The 23,934-nt window shown below is 40.6% G+C and overlaps 1 protein-coding gene across 3 annotated transcripts in view; it reads right to left on the reverse strand.

Annotated features, from left to right (window-relative positions):
* Positions 1-23,934, reverse strand: part of LIMS1 (LIM zinc finger domain containing 1) — a 156,677-nt gene that overhangs the window by 87,001 nt on the left and 45,742 nt on the right. The window contains exon 1 of one of the 3 annotated variants that reach the window (XM_049650163.1): positions 11,477-15,553. The exons of 1 other annotated variant lie outside the window; for it this stretch is intronic. The gene's annotated coding sequence lies outside the window, so the exon portion shown is untranslated. Of the gene's footprint in view, positions 1-11,476; positions 15,554-23,934 lie in introns of those variants that run through there. One more of the 3 variants, XM_049650164.1, reaches the window with a different exon arrangement.

Below are 23,934 nucleotides of genomic sequence, written 5' to 3' on the forward strand. Positions count from 1 at the left end.
GTGTTGCCACTGTATAAAACAGTACGAAGTTCCTCAAAAAATTGAAAATAGAACTACCATATGATCCATCAATCCCACTTCTGGGTATACATTTGAAGGAAATGAAATCACTATCTCAAAAAGAGATCTGCATTCCCTTATTTTCTGCAGCATTATTCACAATAGTTAAGACATGGAAACAACCTAAGTGTCCATCAATTGATACAAATGGATAAAGAATGTGGCATATGTATGCATACATATACAATGTAGTATTATTCAGCTTACAAAAAAAAGGAAATCCTGCCATTTGCAACCTCACGGGTGGACCCTGAGAGTATTCTGCTAAGTGAAATAAACTAGAGAAACACAAATACCGTGTGATCTCACTTATATGTGGAATCTAAAAACACTGAATTCATAGAAATGAAGAGTAGGATGATGCTTGCCAAGGGCTGAGAGGTGGGGGAAATGGGGAGATGATCAAAGGGCGTAAACTACCAGGTGTAAGATGAGAAAGTTTTGGGTATGTAATACACAGCATGATGACTATCATAGTTAAAAATACATATATTTGCAAGTTGCTATGACAGTAGTCTTAATGTTCTCACCATAACGTCAACAAAATGGTGATTGCATGTCTTAAATCACCACACTGTAAACCTCAAAATTACACAATGTTATATGCCAATCATATCTCAATAAAGCTGGAAAAATAAAAATTATAAAAGCCAGTTTGGTAGGAAGCCCACTCAGAAGAAGAAAAGTATGAGAGAGTTATTGGAAAGAAACTGTTTAAGAGAGAAGGATCAACGTAAGACATGTTAAGGTTAAATAGTCAAGACCAGCAGAAAGATGGGCTTTCAGATGCAATTCCATTAATAGCTAAATGAAGATCTAGACACAAACGTCAAAACCCAGAAGTAAATGAACAGAAAGAACACAGTAAAAAGAAACCTTGTACATAACATTAAGTTTCACTTCATTTTGTACCTTAGAATTCAGTATTAAAAAAAATTTAATGTTTATTTTGAGAGAGAGATAGAGAGAAAGAACAAACAAGGGGGGGGGGGGCGGGGCAGAGAGAAAGGGAGACACAGAATGCAAAGCAGGCTCCAGGCTGTCAGCACAGAGCCCAATGCAGGGCTTGAACCCACGAACTGTGAGGCCATGACCTGAGCCGAAGTTGGACGCTCAACTGACTGAGCCACCCAGGCGCCCCTAGAATTCAGTATTTTTAATAGCAAATTTTACGAGAGATCAACATCTTTCCCGAATATCCAGGTTAGAGAGAAATAAACCTAAAAATTGTATCACAGTGAATCTTAACTAGTTAGAAACACGTCCCTGTGTAAAATTAATTGCACAAGCACTACCTATACAGTAAAGGTATAACTGGCATGTTTCACTACATTCTATTTATCACCAGCTGCCCCCACTGCCCCCCAAATATTGTACAGCAGTGCCCAATATGGCCTTCTGATCAAAGGTGTCCCTGGGCGGGGCACCTGGGTGGCTCAGTGGGTTAAGAGCCCAGCTCTTAGTTTTGGCTTGGGTCATAGTCTTGCAGTTTCATGGGTTCGAGCCCCACGTTGAGCTCTGTGCTGACCGTGTGGAGCCTGCTTGGGATTCTCTCTCTCCCTCTCTCTCTGCCCCTCCCCCACTCACACTGTCTCTGTCTCTCAAAATAAATAAATAAACTGAAAAAAAAGAGGGTCCCTGGTCACCTGGATGCCCAAACTAAACTCTTGAAGTCATCCTCAGCAACTTCTTTCTCACCAACCCACTCAGCAAAAGTAGTTGATTTAATGCATGAGATGTCATTTCCATTTCTCTCTTCATTTATATTTACATGTCTAAGGTCCTTCCCATAGTGTCCTGCATACCCAGCTGATGACCCCATCCTCACTCTCCTTAAGAGGCTGGGTTCAGAGTCAACCAGCCTTGAACTCAGATCCCAGCTTTGACACTTAATAGCTACTTTTTTTTTAAAAAAGTTTATTTATTTTGAAAGAGAGCACGTGAGGGGAGAGGGGCAGAGAGGGAGAGAGAGAATCCCGAGAAGGCTCTGCACCGCCAGCACGGAGCCCAATGTGGGGCTCGAACCCATGAAGTTACAAGATCATGACCCAAGCTGAAACCAAGAGTTGGATGCTTAACTCACTGAACCATCCAGGCCCCCCACTTTTTAAAAAAAATGTTTATTTCTTTATTTTGAGAGGGAGAGAGAGAGAGAATCTCAAGAAGGTTCCACACTGCCAGTGCTGAGCCCCACTTGGGGCTTGATCTCACAAACCATGGTGACCTGAGCCAAAATCGAGTCAATGCTTAACCCACTGAGCCACCCAGGTGCCCCTCTTTTCTTTCTTTTTTTCAAAATTTTTTAATGTTGATTTATTTTTGAGAGCGAGACCAACAGAGTGCAAGTGGGGGAGGGGCAGACAGAGAGGGAGACACAGAATGCAAAGCAGGTTCCAGGCTCTGAGTTGTAAGCACGGAGCTCGATGTGGGGCTCAAACCCACGAACCGTGAAATCATGACCTAAGATGACATCAGACATTTAATGGACTGAGCCACCCCAGTGCCCCACTTTTATTTCTAAAAAGGAAATTGTTATAGCCATACCCCATACAGCTCCTATGAAAAGCACATGGAAACCTCACTGAAAATGGCAGGAAGCCCTGAAGGGGGAGCTCTCACTAACACACCATCACCACTCATAATCAGCAGGAAGAAGGAAGGTAATTCTTATCTTGACAAGAAAGGGCACTTTTCCCATAGAAATTTTATCTCTGGCTTTTAAGAAAAAGTGGGACAATAGCTCCCTGCTCCAAAATCAATCACAGTCTCCAACTCCTATTCTTCCCTAGTGAACTTTTGTTCACAACAATCCTCCCCAATTTCCCCTTAACACCTAATAAAAGCAAGCTTCCCTTTGTCCCTTTGGACTTACCTATGGTTTGCCATAGTTTACTTGTCCCAAATTGCAGTTCCAATCCTATTCCCAGATAAACTCATTTTCCTAGGAAAATAACTGGCTATTTTATTTTTAAGGTTGACAAGTGGCACATACTAAGTGTTAAATACAAAATAAATATCACCATTATCAATATTTCTCCTCTCCCCTACTGCCATCAAAGCTTTTCTTAATGCAAATCTGATCATACCATGTCTCAGTTTAGAAGATTTCTATGGATGTCTATTTTATATGGGATACAGTTTAAAGACCTTGGCATAACATATGCAACATATGTAGGAGTGCTGACAATACTGACCCCATCCCTTTGGCTCTGTATCATGTTCAAGTTCAACTGATGGCTTTTTTGGGGGCTATATGTTCCAGGCCCCTTGGAGACTGACAAGCATACCTTAGAAATGCCTGCCATGGCTGGGATGAGTAAGGCTTGTTTTGGCCTCTCTATGTTAGATATAACATAGCCCTCCCCCTTCCTGATGCACAGGTGGTACCACAAGATCTAATTAAAGGTTAGCTGTCAGGTGTATGCAAGCCCTTTGAGGTGTGTGCAAACCCTTTGATCTCACTATAGTGCCCTTCTGCATGTCCCCTTGCTCTATAAAATCTGTGAACTAAGATCTGGACTTTATGGAAAATAACTATGCAGCTGCCATGGATTGTTTTCTGCTCTATCCTCCCCACCCTTTGCCCCCCTTGTCAGTAAATTACCCTAAATAAAAGTCTGTAAACTGTGTGGAGCCACCTGCTTCCTTTTTTGGTCTCAAAGTGCCTTTTCAGTTGGGGGAACCATGTACTGTCCCTCCCCCATCTTCTAACAACGTAACTCTTCACAACGTACTTACCTTTCTGGCCTCATTGCCAGCCATTTTTTTTCCTTCCAACTGTGAATCCCCTGCCCACAATGAGCCCCCTTCCCCAACCACTGTTCCCCCAACTTAGCACACTCTTTTGTGTCCCCTTAAGGACAGGCAGCAGAGAGTCAAAGGAGCCAGTGGGTTATACTAGATGGCTTCCATAAAGCCTCCACCACTGTAAGGAGTGATCACATCTCTACCCTTTGGCTTTGGTGCCCAAGTGCCCCACAGAGGGAAGGCTGCACCAGGCTCCTGAGGCCTCCCTCTGGCTTTCTGCCATTCTAGCTATTACATGGCCACCAGCAGGTTTTCTGCAAAGTCTTCACTTTCCTTGCTTGTACATCAAAGACAGCACATGTTTGTTTACTTCACAATCTTTTTGTAAGAATTAAATAGCGTATTAGAAACAAAGTGGGGAAGATAATTACTATAGCAATGTCAGTCACTCAGTATACTACTACTGGGTCACAGAGAAGTCAAAAAGGGTATCAGAAGTCAAAAGTGCCTGCAGCAGAGAGTGAAGACCCCCTACACAATTCCTTAAGCATATTTTAAGGCACTACTGCAAGTATATGCGAGATCATTCCTTGTTCCTAATCTTTGCTCCAACAGAACTATTCCAGCATATACCTCCCACCACCCATAGATGCCTAAGGCCATCCCCAAGCCTCCAGGCCTTCTTTGACATCTTGCTATAGGTAGAAACTTCTGCCTTGATTTAAATTCCTGGGCAAAAATAACCCCCTTACTTTCAGAATTCAAAAATGAGGCTTTAATCCCTATCAAAATCTCAATAATGTTTTTTTGCAGAAATAGAAAAAATCCATCCTAAAATCCATATGAAATTCCAGGAGACCTCAAAGAGCCAAATCAATCTTGAAAGAGACAAAGTTGGAGGTCTCACACTGATTTCAAAACTTACTATAAAATTCTAATATCAAACAGTGTGCAAGCGTGCAACTGGCATAAAGACAGACACACAGGGGCGCCTGGGCGGCTCGGTCGGTTGGGTGGCCAACTACGGCTCAGGTCATGATCTCGCGGTCTGTGAGTTCGAGCCCTGCGTTGGGCTCTGTGCTGAGAGCTCAGAGCCTGGAGCCTGCTTCCGATTCTGTCTCCCTCTCTCTGCCCCTTCCCTGCTTGCTCTCTGTCTCTCTCTCTCTCTCTCTCTCTCTCAAAAATAATAAACAGTAAAAAAAAAAAAAAATTAAAAAAAAAACAGACAGACAGACCAATGGTATAGAACTGAGAGCCTAGAAATAAACCCTCACAAATATGGTCAAATGGGTGTCAAGACCATTTAGACAAGGGTGTCAAGACCATTCAATGGGGAGAGTCTTTTCAACAAATGGTGGTAGGAAAATTTATATCCACGAGCAAAAAAATTGAGTTGAACTCTTAATCTTACACCATATACAGAAATTAACTCCATATGGGTCAAATAAAACTCTTAGAAGAAAACATATGGGAAAAGCTTCATGACACTGAATGTGTCAATGATTTCTTGGATAGGACACCAAAAGCAGAGGCAACAAAAGTAAAAATAGACAACTGGGACTACATCAACATTAAAAACTTCTGTGCATCATACACACAGGAAGGAGGCCATGAGAACAAACGCAGGAATGGTAGTGATGATTCTACAAGTCAAGGATGCAAAAGATTGCCAGGAAAGCCCCCAGGAGATAGGGGAGAGACATGGAACAGATTCTCCCCCATAACCTTCTGAGGAGGAACCAGCCCAGCCAACACCTTGATCTCAGACACCTGGCCTCCAGAACTAAGAGATAATAAATGCTGTTCGTTAAGCCCTCAAAAAAACCCAAAAAAGCAAAAAAAACCCTTTTGTGCATCAAAGGACATAAACAACAGAGTTAAAAAACAACACATGGAATGGGAGAAAATACCTGCAAATTATATATTTGATAAGGAGTTAATATCCAGAATCTATAAAGAGCTCATACAATTCAACCACAACCAAAAAACCAACCAGATTAAAAAGTGGGCAGGAGACCTAAATAGACTTTTCTCCAAATAAGGTATACAAATGGCCAATAAGTGCATAAAAGGATGCTCAATATCATTAGTCATTAGAGTAATGCAAATCAAAATCAAAATGAGATACCACCTTAAACAAATTAGGATGGCTACTATTAAAAAAAAGAAAAAGAGAAAAGGAAAATAACAAACGTTCGGGATGTGGAGATATTGGAACCCTTCTGCACCATCAGTGGGAATACGAAATGGTGCAGTCACTATGAAAACCAGTATGGTCATGCTCAAAAAATAACTGAGTTACCATGTGACCGAACAACTCTACTTCTGTATCTAAACAAATTGAAAACAGGGATTCCAAGAGATATCTGTCCACCTATGTGGACAGCAGTATTATTCATGACAGCCAAAACAAAAGTGGAAGCAACACAAATATCTGCTGACAAATGAATAAACAAAATGTGATATATACACACAATGAAATATTAGTCAGCCTCAAAAAGGAAGGTAATTCTGAGACATACAACAACATGAATGAGCCTTAAAGACATTACACTAAGTGAAATAAGCCAGTTGCAAAAAGACAAATGCTTACGATTAAACATAACATGAGGTATCTGAAGTAGTCAAATTCATAGAGACAGGAAGTAGAATGGTGGGTGCCAGGGGCTGGGGATGGAGGGGAATGGGGAGTTAAGATTTTCAGTTCTGCAAGAGGAAAAGAGTTCTGGAGATGGTAGCACAACAATGTTAATGTAGTTAATGCCACTGAACTATACACTTAAAAATGTATTTTGCCATGGGGGGCGGCCATGGCTCACTCAGTTGAGCGTCAGACTCTTGATTTCAGCTGAGGTCATGGTTCCAGGGTTATGGGATGGAGCCCCTCGTTGGGCTCTGTGCTGAGTGTGGACCCTGTTTAAGATTCTCTCCTTCTCCCTCTGCCCCTCTCCCCTGTTTGTGTGCTCTCTCTAAAATTAAAAAAAAAAAACATATATATATATATATATATATATATATATATATATATTCACTATTATTTTAAAAAATGAGTCTCCAAGCTGCAAAGTGAAGGATGTGAATGATGGTGAAGGTTTCTAATTTATCCTTTTCACTTTTCAGGTGTAGGAAAAGAATTAAAGAAGAAGAATTAAAGTCCAAGATGTAAGAGAACCGAGAACATGACCCTAGTACACAGCTTACCATCAAAAATAAATAAATAAATAAATAAAAAAGAAAGAAAAGTAAATGTAACAGGAAAAGACTGAAAGACAGGGGTTAAGTGGGACAAAGGCAACAAAGTAGGCAGCACAATCACAGGAAGGGAATGAAGGGGAAATTCCAAGAACATTTTAAAATAATTCCTGTTTTGCTGCAATAGAAGTCTGAAACTATCATTTATCTTGCTCTAGGTAGAGCTGAAGTCTGTGGAAATTCCCATATAAGGTAGTTTGTTCATGGTTATTTCCTAAAGCAGGACATTACATTTCCCATCTGAAAAAGGCATTAGGCCTTTGGAAGAAGACATTCTTTTGTCAACACCATGCATATATAAAAATATATGTATTAACAGCTGTGGTTCCATTCTTAATGGTTACATTTGCCAAAACATGTTATCCCCCTGGCTAAATATGGTTCAGCATCTAGCACTCAATGCCACAGTTTTCCTGTGGTCGTTACTGGAGGTAGTGATAAAGATTGGTATGACTTTACTGCTCCATAAATGGCCCTTCAGTCCGTAATATGTCTTAAATGACATGGTAATGTCTTTACTTTCTTTTTTACATTTTTTAAGATTTTATTTTTATGTAATATCTACACCCAACATGGGGCCTGAATTTACAACCCCAAGATTAAGAGTCACATGCTCCATCGCCTGAGCCAGGCAAGCACCCCATGTCTTTATTTTCTTAATTAAAAACATTTTTTTTACTTTCTTAATTTAGTAATTTAATTTTTTATTGAAGTATAGTTGAGACACAGTGTTTACATTAGTTTCCGGTGCACAACACAGTGACTCCAAAACTCTGTGCTTTGTGCTCTGTGTCTTTACTTTCCTTTAATAAGCAGTCCTGCCTTCCATGTACGGTACCTTTCTTCCACAGTTTTTCCATCTTAGGGGAAGCTGCTCTCCTGCCCCATCTTAATTCCTCCCTATGACTTCAAGGCAGAGCTTCTACCTTTGATTTTTCAGGATGAGCCTCAATCCTTTTTCTTGGACTTCTGCTCATTTGGTAGCCACATGCAGCAACTTGAAATGTGGCTAAGTTCACATCAAGATGTGCTTTAAGCGTAAAACAGACTTGGGATGTCAAAGATTTAGCTCACAAAAATGTAAAATATCTCAATAGTTTTTAATATGTTACATGATATGTATATAGTTTGGACAATAGCTTGGCATATGGAGTTAAAGAAAATATATTATGAAAATAAATTTCACCTGTTTCATTTTGCACTGGCTAGTAGAAAAGTTTAAACTACACATATGATGTGGCTCATGTGTTTATTGGATAGCACCAATCTAGGTTTACTGAATAAAGAAATGTATCCCAGAAAATAAGGGGAAGTGGCAGCCTGAACTAGAATCCTGGCTCTATCTCTTATTAGCCAGGGCAGATTTCTTCACCTACAGATTAGGTCTCCATTTATAAATGTGGTCATAATAAAACCCTCTCAATGTTTCAAGGACTTCAATAGAAAGAAAACATTTAAGCACTTACCAACACAAAGTGCGTTCTCAGTGACTGTTACTTCCCTTTCTTGGAGTCTCAGAAACCCTGTGGGTATGTTCGGCTGCTGATTTAGTCATTTTGGGGTTAGTCATAGAAAGTCTGGAATACAAGACTCTTTTTTCCTTCCTTTCCATTCTAATTACTTCCACAGAATCACCCTTACCAGTCAGGGATGTGGGGCGCTTTCTAGCAAAATCTGTCCCCTTCCCCACAGTTGTATTATCTATTTCCATCATTTGTTTATCTGCCATATTCTTCCCTTCACCTCTCCAATGGTCCACACATTAACAAATCGTTAAAATTTATGTCAAAATTCTGGCTGCTGCTCACTTTCTCCTTAGGATCGTTATCAATAGCTCATTGCTACTGCCTAAATTTATTTGTTTTTAAAATATTCTTTATCTTTTATTTATTTTTGAGAGAGAGAGAGAGATAGAGGGAGAGAGAAAATGAGCGGGGGAGGGGCAGAGAGGGAGGGAGACACAGAATCTGAAGCAGGCTCCAGGCTCTGAGCTATCAGCACAGAGCCTGACATGGGGCTTGAACCCATGAAGTGTGAGACCATGACTTGAGCCGAAGTCAGATGCCTAACCGACTGAGCCACCCAGGTATCCTGCTACTGCCTAAATTTAAATGTAGCTTTGTTATAATTTTAGCTACTTCATGTGTGTGCACTCCATTTTCCTAAGATGCATGGATACATCCTTTATTTCCCTGTGTCTCATCAGATACACAATGAATGAAGACTTTTATAATGGTCTTAGAAAGAAGTAAAATCAAACTGAATATTGACTTTTGATTACTGACCAGACCAAACAGGATCATAGGGAATGAAAAGCAACTTCTCTAAGAAATCACACCTGATTTGGCAGTCTGGAGTTTATTTCTGGCTGATCTGTGAAAATTTTTTTATGATTTCCTCCAAGCTGTTGCTAACAGTGTGCTGAGCTGACAACCCTGAAGACTGAATTCCCCTCTTGGATGATGCTATTTTCTTATTTTCCACCTGACTTTTCCCAAATACCTGCTATTATTTATTACAAATGCCAATCCTTTTGACAGTCTGGCTTAAAGAAGTTTATTATGCATCAATGCAATCTAGCCTCTGAATCTCATTCTACCGCTAGGACCCCTTCCACAGGAGGACAACAACTCTAGGTCCTGGTGGGGCTGGGGGATAGAGAAGAAGGACCAGCTCCTGACAGACTTCCTCCCTTTAGAAAAGATAGAAGATGGTAACAGAATCACAGGGGGTAAGGGAAAGAATTAGTGAGAGAAAGAAAACATAAAAGAAGGGGAGCAGATTTAAGAAAAAAAAAAGCAAAAGAGAGAGAAGCAAATCTCCGCAATAGTAGTCAGGCAACGGGAGTTCTCCAGGTCCATCCTTCACACTGCAATGTTACCATATCCAGTCCCTTAAAATCACCCAAAACTTTATATCGTATTCAAGACCAGTAATCTATGCGCACTCCTGCAAACACATCTTACATCCTAGCACATGTCTTTTGAATTCTTTTCATTCATTGTATACTCATTTATTGAGCACTTAGAGCTAGGCACTGGAGATACAGGAGGGAACATGGAAGACAAAGCCCCTGCTTCATCAATCTTAGAGTCTAGTGGAAAGGGGCAGTTGAGATATGGCATCTGAAAGAAAGAGGAAACCAAGGGCAGAGTGCATATCAAGTATGCCCTTGCAGACCAGAATAAGGATTCCAGGTTCCATTCAGGCGAGGTGAAAAGGCAATGGGAGGATTCTGAACAAGGAAGTAAAACTGACCTTTGCTGAAGATGTCACCAACTCGCTAGAAGAATACCCTTCCCCATCATTGTTTAAATGCTGAAATTTACTCATTCTTCAAAGCCCAACTTAAGAATCAACTAAATGGTGCTGGTCCCTGAGAATTACAGGTCACTCCTACTTTTGGTTATGCCTCCAAACTTGACAGTATACTCATGTTGGTCTGATTATGCTTGGTTATTTGTGGGCAATTTTTTTACACCACCTTTATGTATGTTTATCCAAAGTATCTTTTTCATTTTTTATTCTATGAGCCATGTACACTGCCTTGTTGTTGCAAGGCAGTTAATTTGAAGTTAATTTCTATTAACTTGCAAGACCCAAAGCAAAGCGATCATCCTTTAGAACTTTTTATTTCTTGTCCCTGAAAAAAATAAATCTGTTCTCTTAATACTATAACTATTGCTTATTTCATGACAATGTGTTTATAAAAAACATATCTATAAATATGTAACATACAAAATAAGAAAGTCCCTTACACATCACCCTATTCTATATCACAGCTATGTTCCTCTCAAGGTTATCATGTTCCTGGAGACTGACTGCAAAATAAATGTTTTCATAACTACATTTAAATCTCTAAGGAAGTACACTGTGTAAGGCAGATCATGTGTAAGGCACAAGATCCTTCTGGGGTGAATAATCACCTCTCAATAAATGTTTTACAAATGTAGATTTAGTGCATTAAGGTCACTTTAAAAATGGCCTGCTGGTTTTTACAGACTTATATAGGTTAACAAATAAATAACTCAAGTAGTTATAGTTGCTTTTTCCATACCATGGCAAGACAGATACTCACTAACCGTAGTGCTAAACAGTATATGATTATTTTATTTTAAGACCCTACACAGAATGTGGGTTAAAAATATTTAATGTAATAAAATGACAAAAAGCACTCTATGCTTCTGCAGGACCATATGGCACAAAACGTTATCAAGACTGTTAATGTTTTCTCTACAAATATAAGGGTATAGCCTCCCTTCCTCATCCACTTTAAAACCAACAAAATATAAAGTTACTTTTACATATACTCAGTAATTAAATATGCACCCACAGGAAGTTAGAACCACAACCATTACACTTTGCAGCAGAGAAAAGACAAATTTAATTAGCATGGCTAAAAGCTACTACAACTTACCCAAGACTGTTCCTGTTACTGGATATGCAAGTTTAGACAAATGTCTTTTTGATGGATGTCTTCTCTCAGACTTCCACTCCTCTGTCTTAATCACTTTGCACACACAGCCCCACCTCTGCAAAAGCAAGTTGATATTCCGAGCACTTTACCTGATGTGCCTCTACACTCTCTTGTTCTCACCTCAAGAATAAAGAATCTCCTTTCTGGTACTTTTGCTCTTATTTTCTCTCATTATCAGGGCCTGGGCAACCAGTTCCAGATTACAGTGGATTATCTTTAAAAGCTCCTGTTTCCTATACTGTATAGTACTTCCTCATCTTAATTTTGTGTCTGTTGCCTTGAGCTATATTTAAGGCAATGAAACCAAATTGAGGGCTTTTTTTCCTGCATTCAGTCAAGTCATGTGACATGGTATGTTACACGATAACCCCAAAGTTCTGAAGCAATAAGGCAACACCCCTAAATGTCATAACTCATATCCTGTTGTTTTATGTACCTAAGTTAAGAAATTCATCCACAAATTTATTGAAAGCTGTGCAGAAAATATTTAGAAAAACAAACAATAATTAGTATAGAAAGAGGTGAAGCTTTCATAAAAAGATATTCTCCACCCTTTTGGATCTTGATAGTATCTACATGTTTGAAATAATAGAGCTTCTTTTAAGTCTCCTCTGAATGCTTTACCACGTCAGTGTTGAACAGCTAGTCTATTTTATCCTCCTGGTAGCTCAGCCCAGTTTAAAGGCAGGCAGGCCAAACTCTGGCAGGCTAAGTAGGGGAAATAGCCTTCTGTCCCAGATATCCTTGACACACACAGTGCAGAGAAGGAACAGGGCCAATGCTAATGAGGCCTCATACATCCAACTGAGTCACCTCGCAGGACTCCTGGGTGCCAAGTTTCCATTGAAGACTAATCAAGGGATCTTTGGTAGAGATGGAGGAACTCAGGAGCATTTAATACAGGCTTCCGCCTCCATGAATGAAGACTTCCTTGCCCTGATTCATTGAGAATATTACAAGAAAGTCCCTTAAAAAATTTATTATAAAGCAGTCATTTTAAGAATGATAACAGCATTTCTTGGTTATGGGACCTGAGGTTAATCTTTAAAAACAAGAGAACAATTCCTCACCTTTGCTTGTTATGCCAACAATGGAGACTGGGTATTGGCAGCATTGAGAGATGGCGACTGTCAGTAGAAGAGCAGTGTGACAGGCACCCTGGAACTCCATCTACTCTATAGGGAAGCAGTCTGATGTCTGGAGAGGTGAAAGAGCTCACCTAAGACAAGCTGTAGGCAGTGAGCTCTAAACTTCAGGGCTCTGGCCCAGCACCCCTGGGGGCACCACACAGGCTCCATCTCCATGGCTCACTCTAAAGCCTGACCACCAGAGTTGCGTTTGGACTTGAAATACAAGACTAAACGTATGTACAATTCCAGCCAGAGGACTTTTCTGGCCTTGATTTACTTACTTTGTTTTGAGGGGTGTGAGTGGGATATAGAAGGAAACTGGAAGTACAAGGCTGTTTGTGGGTAAGAAGAGGCCTCCCACCCCCATTCCCATGAGGGATAGTACTACACCGGAGATATAAACCCTGGAAAGCAGCCACAATCTCTCCTGGGAGAAGTAAAAGAATGGAAGTCTTGTGAGCTAAATTCCCAGCATATGGAATTCTCTTCAAGAAAGTAACTTATGTTATTGCAATTAAAATCCAGAGAGGCAAACATCTGCCATTTCTTTGTGTCCCAATTCTTTACTGATCATCACGCACTGTGAAGGAAACAGGGTGTTGTGATGAACAAAGGGGGCACACATGCCTAGGGAGGTGACTAGGAGAAGTCTATCTTGAGTCCTTCTCGCTTTTATCTCATCCCCTCCTCCTCTCTTTGGATAAATTCTTCTAGGCAAGAGCAAATCCAGAACACATTTTTCAATCCTTATCTTACGTTAGACATTTATAAACAGTGCTCTCCTGGACATTTTCAACTCAAAACCCTTGGTCTCCAGGCCATTATCCTGTCCTTCCAATCATCCCATCACGGTCTCCTCTGTAGGATCCCCTTCCTTTGCCTGCCTTTTAGGTGTAGCAACTTCCCTAATTCGTACCCTGGATCCCTGCTTGTGAACACTATGAACATTCTCCCTGACGACTCACCATCTCTCATGGCTCCACTACTCCCCCCATGTTAGCAACACCGGCCAGACCTTTCTCTTGAACCTGCAGTCATGCATCAAATTGTCTTCCGGCTGCTTTCATGGAGACACCCTAACTCAAGATGACTAAATAAACCACTCACCCCCTCCTGCCATGCCCATAGCCAGCTCTTCCTTTTATATGTACTCTCTTAGGTACAGCAACATTATCCAACCAGTCACCCAAGTTAGGAATCTCCCAGTCACCCCTGATTTCTTACCTTCAAACCAACCACTTCTGCTAATTTTAACTCCTAACTCATTTTTAAATTAGTCCCTCTGTGCTACTTCACTCTCATTTTTAGCCCTGTTACCATTCTAGCCCTCATGATTACACACTTGGTCTACAGCTGCAGCCTCCTAACTCTCTGCCTTTAACCAAATCCAGGAGACTCAGCCAACAAGTGATCTAAGGAGCCAGGTGTCTCTCCAGAACTTGCTTCAACTCTGCAATGGCTCTCTGGTGCACTGAGCACAAAGTTAAGCCCCTTAAAGAAGAATACAAACCCAATATGCCCTGGCCCACCAACCTCCTCCAATCCTCATCTCTGGACACTCCCTGCCACTCACTTCATGCAACCCAGCCATGACATATGCCATGTAGGCCCCCATCTCAATGTTGCTGCTTATGCCAGCCCTCAGCCTGGAAGAGCTTTTCATCTTCCTCTTGCTAATTTTAACATCCTTGTACAACTGAAGTGAAGCATAAGGTCTTCAAAAAACCCTGCCTCAACCCCTCTCCAGTCCCATTCTCCTGTCTGCATCAGGCACTCCTCCTCAGGGCTCTCATGAGGCCCTCTCACTTATCTCATAAGAGCTTCTTTTTCTAACCAGAGTGAGGGCAAGAAGAAGGCTTCTGCTTATCTTATGCCCTTCCTGCCTATGGCTGCCATACACACTAGGCATTCAATAAAGTTTAAACTGAGCCTGTAGGAGAGACAGTCGTTCTCATCTTACAGATAAGGAAAATGATGCTCAGAAAGAGGTTACGTGGTTTCTTAAAAGTCATCCATGGAGAAATCTAAGAGAGAAACTCAGAATGCAAAAATGAAGTCTTTTCTTAAAATCAGAAAGCCTATCACAGCTAAGCATGGTGAGGTGAAAGCAGGGAATGTATCTAAGTTTTTATTACTGCTACCCTAGAGCCTGGCAAGGGGTTGCCTCTCAGACAGGAGTATTTAATAAATACTGGGTGGCTCACTAACATATATACAGAGAGGGTCACTTTACTTGTATACGGTGCAAGAGAGGGTCTGCTTCTCTCCAGCAGATGGAGCTATGGTTCCATGTCGTTACCAGCTACCATTTGGGTGCCCTGCCTGGTTAAAAGAACCAGCCTTTTTCACTCATCCACTGCCACACTTCCTTTTTCCTTTATAACTCTCACACAGATAAAAGGAAATCCAGATACATGTTTTCCATAGAATACTCTCTAAATGGACACATATCTATTTTGTAACTTATTCAATGCCTTTGCATATCTTTTCCTGTCTGGACTTTTAAAATATCTGGGGTAATTTCACCCAATTTGATTTACCCAGTCTAGCAAGTGCTACTGAATGTTTCCACCTTTCTATAAGCTTCATAGGTTCTTATTTATGAAACACATCTATAACCCAGCAAGTTCATCATGTTCATCCCCAGACATATGCTTTCCCTGGGGTGTCTGCCCTACTTCACTTGAGAAAACATTAGTTTTCCAACCATCTCTCATTAAAAACAAAAAACAAAACAAAATTATCTTAATATTTTCAATATATTTTCATCATTATCTTAAAGTCTTTGAAGTTATAAACAGGATAAAAAAAGAAATTAATACCACCTATGAGAGTAGAACTTACAGTAAAATCTTTTTTTTTTTTTAATTTTTTTTCAACGTTTTTTATTTATTTTTGGGACAGAGAGAGACAGAGCATGAACGGGGGAGGGGCAGAGAGAGAGGGAGACACAGAATCGGAAACAGGCTCCAGGCTCCGAGCCATCAGCCCAGAGCCTGATGCGGGGCTCGAACTCACGGACCGCGAGATCGTGACCTGGCTGAAGTTGGATGCTTAACCGACTGCGCCACCCAGGCGCCCCAAACTTACAGTAAAATCTTAAGCAAACTTCATTTTTCACTCAATTTACAAATTTCATAGCATTCCTGAAAAACTTGGTGTCTACTGAAATCATGTAAAAGTAGGCCATGATTATATCTAAAATAGAATTAGGTGCTATGCTCAAATAATTATAATTTTTTTTTTCTTTTTTACCTGCATCAAAGTCCTATGGATGCAAAGTCCATGGCATCCAGCATCCCTGACCCTAGCCAACTCAATGCCTATGTGCCCCTTGCCCCAAACCATTGTGGAGTATTTTCTGTTACCCCACAAGTTCCCAGTTGCTCTGTAGGAAACAGTTCTAGCCCCACTGAGAATTACTGACCCAGAGGATTTCAGAGGCCATTAAGCTACCTAATGGCAAAGCATTGATTAAAGTATCTTAAGGAACTACTTGTCAGGGTGTGACTTAACCTATGACATTGAATACTACTAAAATTAAAACACTACCTAAAAAACTTCCAACTATAATTTAAACTCTTTAATCAAGTAACTCCTCAATTTTCAAGTATTTTCAAACTCAGATAAAATCATGTCAGGAAAAGAATGTCATAAAAGAACAAGACTTTTCTAATCACAATGATATCTAAGAAAGATCCTATAGGACAGCACTTGGTCCTGAATGTTCCTAGCTCTGGGAGACTTTTTGAGTATGAGCAATGCATAATCCCCAATATCCACTCAGACCTGAAACTGTCCAAAGTACAGGAGGCACAGCAGGGGAATGAAGCTTGTCAATTTCCATGGCAATATTGTAGGAAGACTCTAGTTGCCCAAGGACATGACAAAAAAGGGACAATGCTGGCAAGTGCCTCTATGTCAGAGAGAGGAGGCCCTGATGGCAAAGTTGGAATCCCAGAAGGCACCAAGTATTCTCAAGTTAAACATGGTCTGCTTAGGTATGTCAACTCAACACTTCAAAACTGAATGAAAGCCCTGTTCCCCACCTGAAAGTAGCTCTTCTCCACACAAGGTCCCCCCATTCACTCAGTGGCCAAGGCCAGAAACACTGGAGTCATCCTCAACTCCTCAAATGTCCACACACTTCACAATGTCCAAATGCAAAGTCTTTTCTTTTCTGCCTTTAAATACCTGAGTCTATTCACCTCTTTCTATCCCTGTGGACAGTACCCACTTCTGGCGCCATCACTTCTCACTTGGATTAACATAACAGCCTTCTAACTGGTCTCTGGACTTGTACTTCTTGATGATCACTGTCTCCAACCCACCCCCTTTCCACACTGTTGCAACGTAGCTTTTGAGGCAGCACACCCACCTCCCTCCACTCTCTGTTTCAGAGCTAGCTCTCCTGACCACGTAACAGGCAACTGATTAGACAGTGTTTGTTCTTAACCCTGGCCACAGTGACTGGTCCTGGTTTAGGCACTGGACCTGAACTAAGCTAATCAGATTCTATGTTTTGAAAATTGGAAATCTGAATAGAGAATAATCCTTAGGAAGTAGAACAAGTCAACTAATGATATTATCCTACAGAGAAATTGCACAGGTTGTTCTGCTGAGATGCTCAGAGTTGCTCTAGTTGTTTATTCTCTCAGAGACCTGGATGTTTGGCCCTTTCGTTCTCTGAGCCACCCTGCTATCTTTCCAATAAATTCCTTTTTAGCCTGTTTGCCAGAGTCAATTCTTGTTATTTGTAGCCAAGGAAACTTAAGTAACAATAAAAGTAGTCTCAGGCTGACAAAAGATCCTTCCTCATCTAGATGTCCCTGCTCCCACTCTGCATTCCCCAGGTACACTACACACTTCACATGCTCTAAGCCAGTTATGGGGACCTACGTGCTACATCTCAGTATCCTACCTGCTCCTCCCTCTGCTCTTCCTGTCTACAATGGCATCTCTGGATGATTCTCATTCATCTGGCAGGACTTAGATGTCATTTTCTCTGTGATATTTTCCCTAAGTTTCTCAGACTAGACACTCATGCTCCCATAAGGCCTGGCACTCAGTACTCCTGAAATGGAGTTTAACACCACACAATCTGTTGCCTGATTCCTTATTAGAGTCCAAAAGGAAGTTTATTACAAGTGGTGAATCTCCCCACACCTATGCACATGCCTGCCAGAGAGAAGACTCTCAGTAAATGCTTCTCAAACAAATGAACAAACTAGGAAATTAGAAGTCCACTTAAACAATCAAATTAGTACTGGGGAAAGTGTAACAGAAGTTTGAAAATAAATATATTTATTTAGAATCAAGAGGTCTTACATACTCAATGTTAAATTCACTTTAATATTAATTCATATTCAAAACAGTTCAATTTATGTGTTCACTTTGTGAAAATTCATCAACCTGTGTACTTAAGATTTGTGTACTCTTGGGGTGCCTGGGTGGCTCAGTTGGTTGAACATCTGACTTAGGTTCAGGTCATGATCTCATGGCTCATGAGTTTAAGCCCCACATCGGGCTCTGTGTTGACAGCTCAGAGCCTGGAGTCTGCTTTGGGTTCTGTGCCCCTCTCTCTCATTGTCCCTCCCTCACTCATGCTCTGTCTCTCTCTCTCTCAAGAATAAGTAAAACATTAAAAAAATAAATAAAAAAAGATTTGTGCACTCTTTTGTATGTATATTAAACATGAATAAAAAATGTAAATGTATTTAACATAGCTGAAAACCACAGCTTTAGGCTAGTAATAAGTTCAATATGCATGGAAACACCATACAATGGTGGAAGGTGCCCTGACTACAGGTAAAAAGTCCCTGGTTTACAGTCTTAATTGTACCACTTACTAGATGTAACATCTTGGTTCAGTGTATTCAGCTTTAGCAACTACAAAATGGGATAATAACTTGGCTACACAAAGATTAAATGAAATCATAAATGTAAAAAGTCAAACAAGGCGGGGTACCTGAGTGGCTCAGTCAGTTAAGCGTCTGACTTTTGATCTCAGTTCAGGTCTTGATCTCAGGGTCATGAGTTCAAGCCCCACATCGGGCTTAAAAAAAAAAAAAAGTCTACGTGGCAATGAGAAAGAATGAAATATGGCCCTTTGTAGCAACGTGGATGGAACTGGAAAGTGTTATGCTAAGTGAAATAAGCCATACAGAGAAAGACAGATACCATATGTTTTCACTCTTATGTGGATCCTGAGAAACTTAACAGAAACCCATGGGGGAGGGGAAGGAAAAAAAAAAAAAAAGAGGTTAGAGTGGGAGAAAGCCAAAGCATAAGAGACTCTTAAAAACTGAGAACAGGGGCGCCTGAGTGGCTCAGTCGGTTGAGCGTCCGACTTCGGCTCAGGTCATGATCTCACAGTCCGTGAGTTCGAGCCCCGCGTCGGGCTCTGTGCTGACAGCTCGGAGCCTGGAGCCTGCTTCCGATTCTGTGTCTCCCTCTCTCTCTGACCCTCCCCCATTCATGCTCTGTCTCTCTCTGTCTCAAAAATAAATAAACGTTAAAAAAAAAAATTAAAAAAAAAAAAAAAACTGAGAACAAACTGAGGGTTGATGGGGGGTGGGAGGGAGGAGAGGGTGGGTGATGAGTAATGAGGAGGACACCTTTTGGGATGAGCACTGGGTGTTGTATGGAAACCAATTTGACAATAAATTTCATATACTGGAAAAAAAAATAAATAAAAATTAAAAAAAGTCAAACAAGGTGCTTTTGTTACAAAATTCTCTATCATCTCAGAGTGAGTGTTAGCTGAAATGATAAAAATCAGAACCATAAATATACAACACTTCGACACAAAAATGCCTGCAAAATCCCACGAATGCATACCAAAAAAGGTGAAATGGGATAATGAATCCAGATACTAACATGAAATTTAAGATTTGATTTATTCTTGAGGAAGAAAGGATACCCCTACATCATCATGTTTCTTGAGAAATAGATTAAAAACTCATTTACATTTTATGAAGTAACACAAACATTCATCATACTTATGACAGCAGAGATGCTTTTTAGAGTTCAGCCAGAGCATTAAGCCTTCTGGCTAATGGGGGTGCAGGAAAGCAAAGACATTTCATATCCATGTGGCCAGGATCTTATCATACTACCAAGTTATAGTGTTAGCTTTAACACTGCAAAACTATTTCAAAATAAAAATGTTTCTATTTAGAGAGTATAAAACAAAATAGGATGGGGTATATGGGTCAGATACACACGAAACAAGTGTTTACATACCTAAGTGCAAAGAATGTACTTTGTTAAAAACTGAGTCACAATTAGAAATTATTGGTGACTAACTGGCAATTTACGATATACTTCCCCACAGTGTCAAAACATGTACAAGCTCATAAGTGCATTCAACAGTGATTTGGTAAGAAGGAAGAATAGATGGATACGATTTCATTTCCCAGAAAAAACAGCTTTTCATTTTTTAACTCCTGCATTGTAAGTTCCCAGAAATGCTAAACAGTAGTTTAAAAATATATGAAGCACCCTTACTTAAAAAGTGAAGTATCATAATTCAGAGAAATTGCATTTGTTAAGAATGTAAAACAGTAAAAATTAACTTCTGTGCCAATGCAAATGTTAACTTATCATTACCCAGTTTGTACCACTAAAACAGAGGGGTGAGTGGCAAACAAATAACCTGTAAACCAGAAACTTCCCTTCATTTTCATTTTAGCAAATATGTACCCAATGACTACCGTGTAACTAACTGTATGGGCACAAGGCACAGAAGGCTGAACAAGGCACAGCCCCTTCTCCTGAGTACCTCCCTAGACTGTGAGATACATACAAAACACATCACAGTATTCTGAGAAATAGTTGAGGCAGTGTTTGCAAGGAGCCAGGGCACAGAGAAGCTGCAGGGATGGCTTTAGGGGGTAAGGGACTAATGTTGAGTCTCAACTGGCTGTGCTCACAAAGCAGAAAAGGAGGGAGAGGACATTCCCAGGGATGGGGATAACAAAGAAGCACCACCTGCTAGTACATGTCAGGCACTTATGCCTCAGGGAACAAGAAGAAGCCACAGTTTCGCTGGTTTTAATGAGATTAGGTTCATTATGGGAGACAAGTAATGGTCACTGATTAGACAATATGCTCAGTGCACCGACAGTTATGAGATCATATGGTATTCTGAGAGGTTTAACCCGTGTTCAAGGAACTTGGACATATGAGTCAAGATCAAACCACAGTGTCAGAAAGTGTGAAGCAGTAACAGAAATGAGTACCCTTGTTTGGGGTGGTCATAAACCCTTGTTAGAGAGTACTTTTCTTCCTACTTAAGGGTGTGAGTACTGATCGCTCTGTCCCTGTCTCTTTAGGATATTTATCATATGCTCTCACATATCAAGATAAATGGGACAGATGTTAACTAGACTTACTGTGGTGATCATTGTGCACTATATGCAAATACTTAATCATTATGTTATACATTTGAAACTAATATAATGCTATATGTCAATTACACTTCAATATAAATAATAGAGAAAGGAAAGGAAAAGAAAGAAAAGGAGGGAGAGGGGAAAGGGAAGAAAGGGCTTATTGTGCCTATCCCTACTAGATTGTAATCTGAGACCAGGAGCTTTGTTCCTTAACCTTAAACTGAATGGTAATGGTACTGACTCATTATCAAAAGTTCTAATCCAACCCCCTCACAGGATGAATAAAACCTGGTTAACTAGTAGCTCTCATTCATGTACATGAATCCTAAAACCTTATAAAAAGAACAGAGCTAAAATGATTAGGGAAAACGAATGATTGATAATAAGCCCCTGTTGCTGCTGTAACTCTAACATTAACATCAAGACCAGGCCTCTCCCCCATTCCCAAGCCCTCTGCTCATGTTATGTCTCATCTACCATTAAGTGTAGAAAAACTTCGAATCCTGGCCTCAGCTGCTTTTGGTTCCTGATGCAGGTGTACAGCACATATGCCTATTAGCATTATCTTGCTGTTTTTTGTCCTGTTGGCAACCTCTTTTGAGTTGATTTTAGTTGTGGAATCAAGATTACTATATCTTATGTTCTCCAAATATCCAAAATGAATACCACCACACTGACACACACATGCACTCAAGATGACAGACTAAATAACTCCGATGACTCAAGACTGACTTCCGGAATAGTCATTATGAATCAAACCATGACATTCTTTAAAGAAAAGAAATAAACAGTGCCTAAAGGAAGATGGAGAAAAGGAGAGCTGTAATTAAAGTTGCCCCTCTGAAAGTCAGTGTTCAGTCCAGATGCACTCAGCCTGGCAGCCTGACCACAACAAAACGTAGTCAGATGTAGGTATAAGAAGTAAGAGAAGGGTGCCTGGGAGGCTCAGTTGGTTAAGTATCCAACTCTTGCTTTCAGCTGAGGTCATGATATGATCTCATAGTTCATGGGAATGAGTCTGCATTAGGCTTTGCGCTGACCGTGCATAGCCTGCTTGGGATTCTTCCTCTCCTTCTCTCTCTGCCCCTCCCCTGCTCATGTTCCTTTGCTTGCGCTGTCTCTCAAAATAAATAAATAAATAAAAATAAAAAAAGAAGTAAGAGAGTACCTGGATGGCTCAGTCAGTTAAGCGTCTGACTTCTGCTCAGGTTATGATCTTACACAGTTCGTGGGTTCAAGCCTGCGTCAGGCTCTGTGCTGACAGCTCTAGGAGCCTGGAGCCTACTTCAGATTCTGTGTCTCCCTCTTTCTGCCCCTCCCCTGCTCAGCTCTGTCTCTCTCTCCTTCAAAAATAAATAAACATTAAAAACGTTTAAAACAAACAAACAAACAAACAAATCAGTAAGACATGGGAAGTGGTGGGGAGGGGGAAGAACAGGTAGAGCACAGAGGATTTTTAGTGCAGTTAAGATAATCTGTATGATATCACAATGATAGATACATGTCATTATACATTTATGCAACCCATAGAAAATACAACAAAGAGTGAACTCCAATGTAAAGTATGGACTATGGGTGAATAATGTATTAATGTAGGTTCATCAACTGAAATATAACACTTTGGTGAGGGATGTTGATAGTATGGGAGGCTACACGTGTGTGGAGGCGGGGGGTATATGGGAAATCTACCTTCCCATTTAAATAAAATTAGCAAGACACTGTAAAAATCAAATGACATCAGGAGCTCCTGGCTGTCTCAGTCAATAGAGCATTGGACTCCTGATCTCAGAGTTGTAAATTTGAGCGCAACACTGGGTGTAGAGATTATTTAAAAATAAAATCTTTAAGTTTTTTTTTTTTTTAAGTTTATTCTGAGAGAGAGAAAGAGAAGCAGCAGGGGCAGAGAGACAGAGGGAAAGCATCCCAAGCAGTCTCCAGGCTGTCAATGCAGAGCCCAATGCGAGGCTTGATCTCACAGACTGTGACCTGAGCCAAAATTAAGAGCCAGATGATTTACCGACTGAGCCACCCAAGCTCCCCAAAAATAAAATCTTAAAAAAAAATGACATCAATTAGTCCCCCAATCATCAAAAACATGAAGCCAATTCTGTATTATTTAAAATTCTACAATTTCCATAGGAGCCATATAATAAATTCCATACAACAAAATCATGACCAATCCACAAAAGCTTGTTTATCCAAAATCAGGCTGAAAAAAAGAAACCACGTAGCAGCAATCAGGGAATATGGAAACCAATGACTTTGGTTCAAATATCTATAATGGTTTAACTGGGGGATGATTAGCTTGAACAAATTATTTAATGTCTCTAAGCTTCACATTTCTCATCTGTTAAATAGACATATGAATACCTGCTCTGCCAATTTCAGCCCTCAAGCTCAGTTGAGAACAGTGCACCCTAACAATCATGAATGACAACATACCGCTCCTCCTCCTCCCCAACCCAATCTGGGGCTGCTGGAGGAGGTGACAGGGCAAAGAATCTAAGGTTCAACAGCCAGGACTGTAATCAGGATGCAGAGGGGCAAGAGTACCTGGTGCGAGGGGTCCTAAACAGACAAGGTTCAACCACTCACCACTGACAAAATCCAAAGGCAGAGAGAGGAATGGCAGTGAAACAAGAAAGGAATTTACTTCAGTGAGGCCAACACCAGGAAGACAGCAGACTAATGTCTTAACCATCTCCAAGGTGCTGAAAATACATCTAGGTTTATATAAGGAAAATGTGGGATGAAGGGTGGTGGGCAGTAAAGGTCAACAGGTCCATCCATCATGGGGTCAGTCGCAAGGGGTCTTGCTGACTCAGGGCAGTCTGTATTGTTTGAGGAGGTAGTTTCCATTCCCATCATAGGA

The sequence above is a fragment of the Panthera uncia genome (assembly GCF_023721935.1).
Source record: "Panthera uncia isolate 11264 chromosome A3 unlocalized genomic scaffold, Puncia_PCG_1.0 HiC_scaffold_11, whole genome shotgun sequence".
NCBI lineage: Eukaryota > Metazoa > Chordata > Mammalia > Carnivora > Felidae > Panthera > Panthera uncia.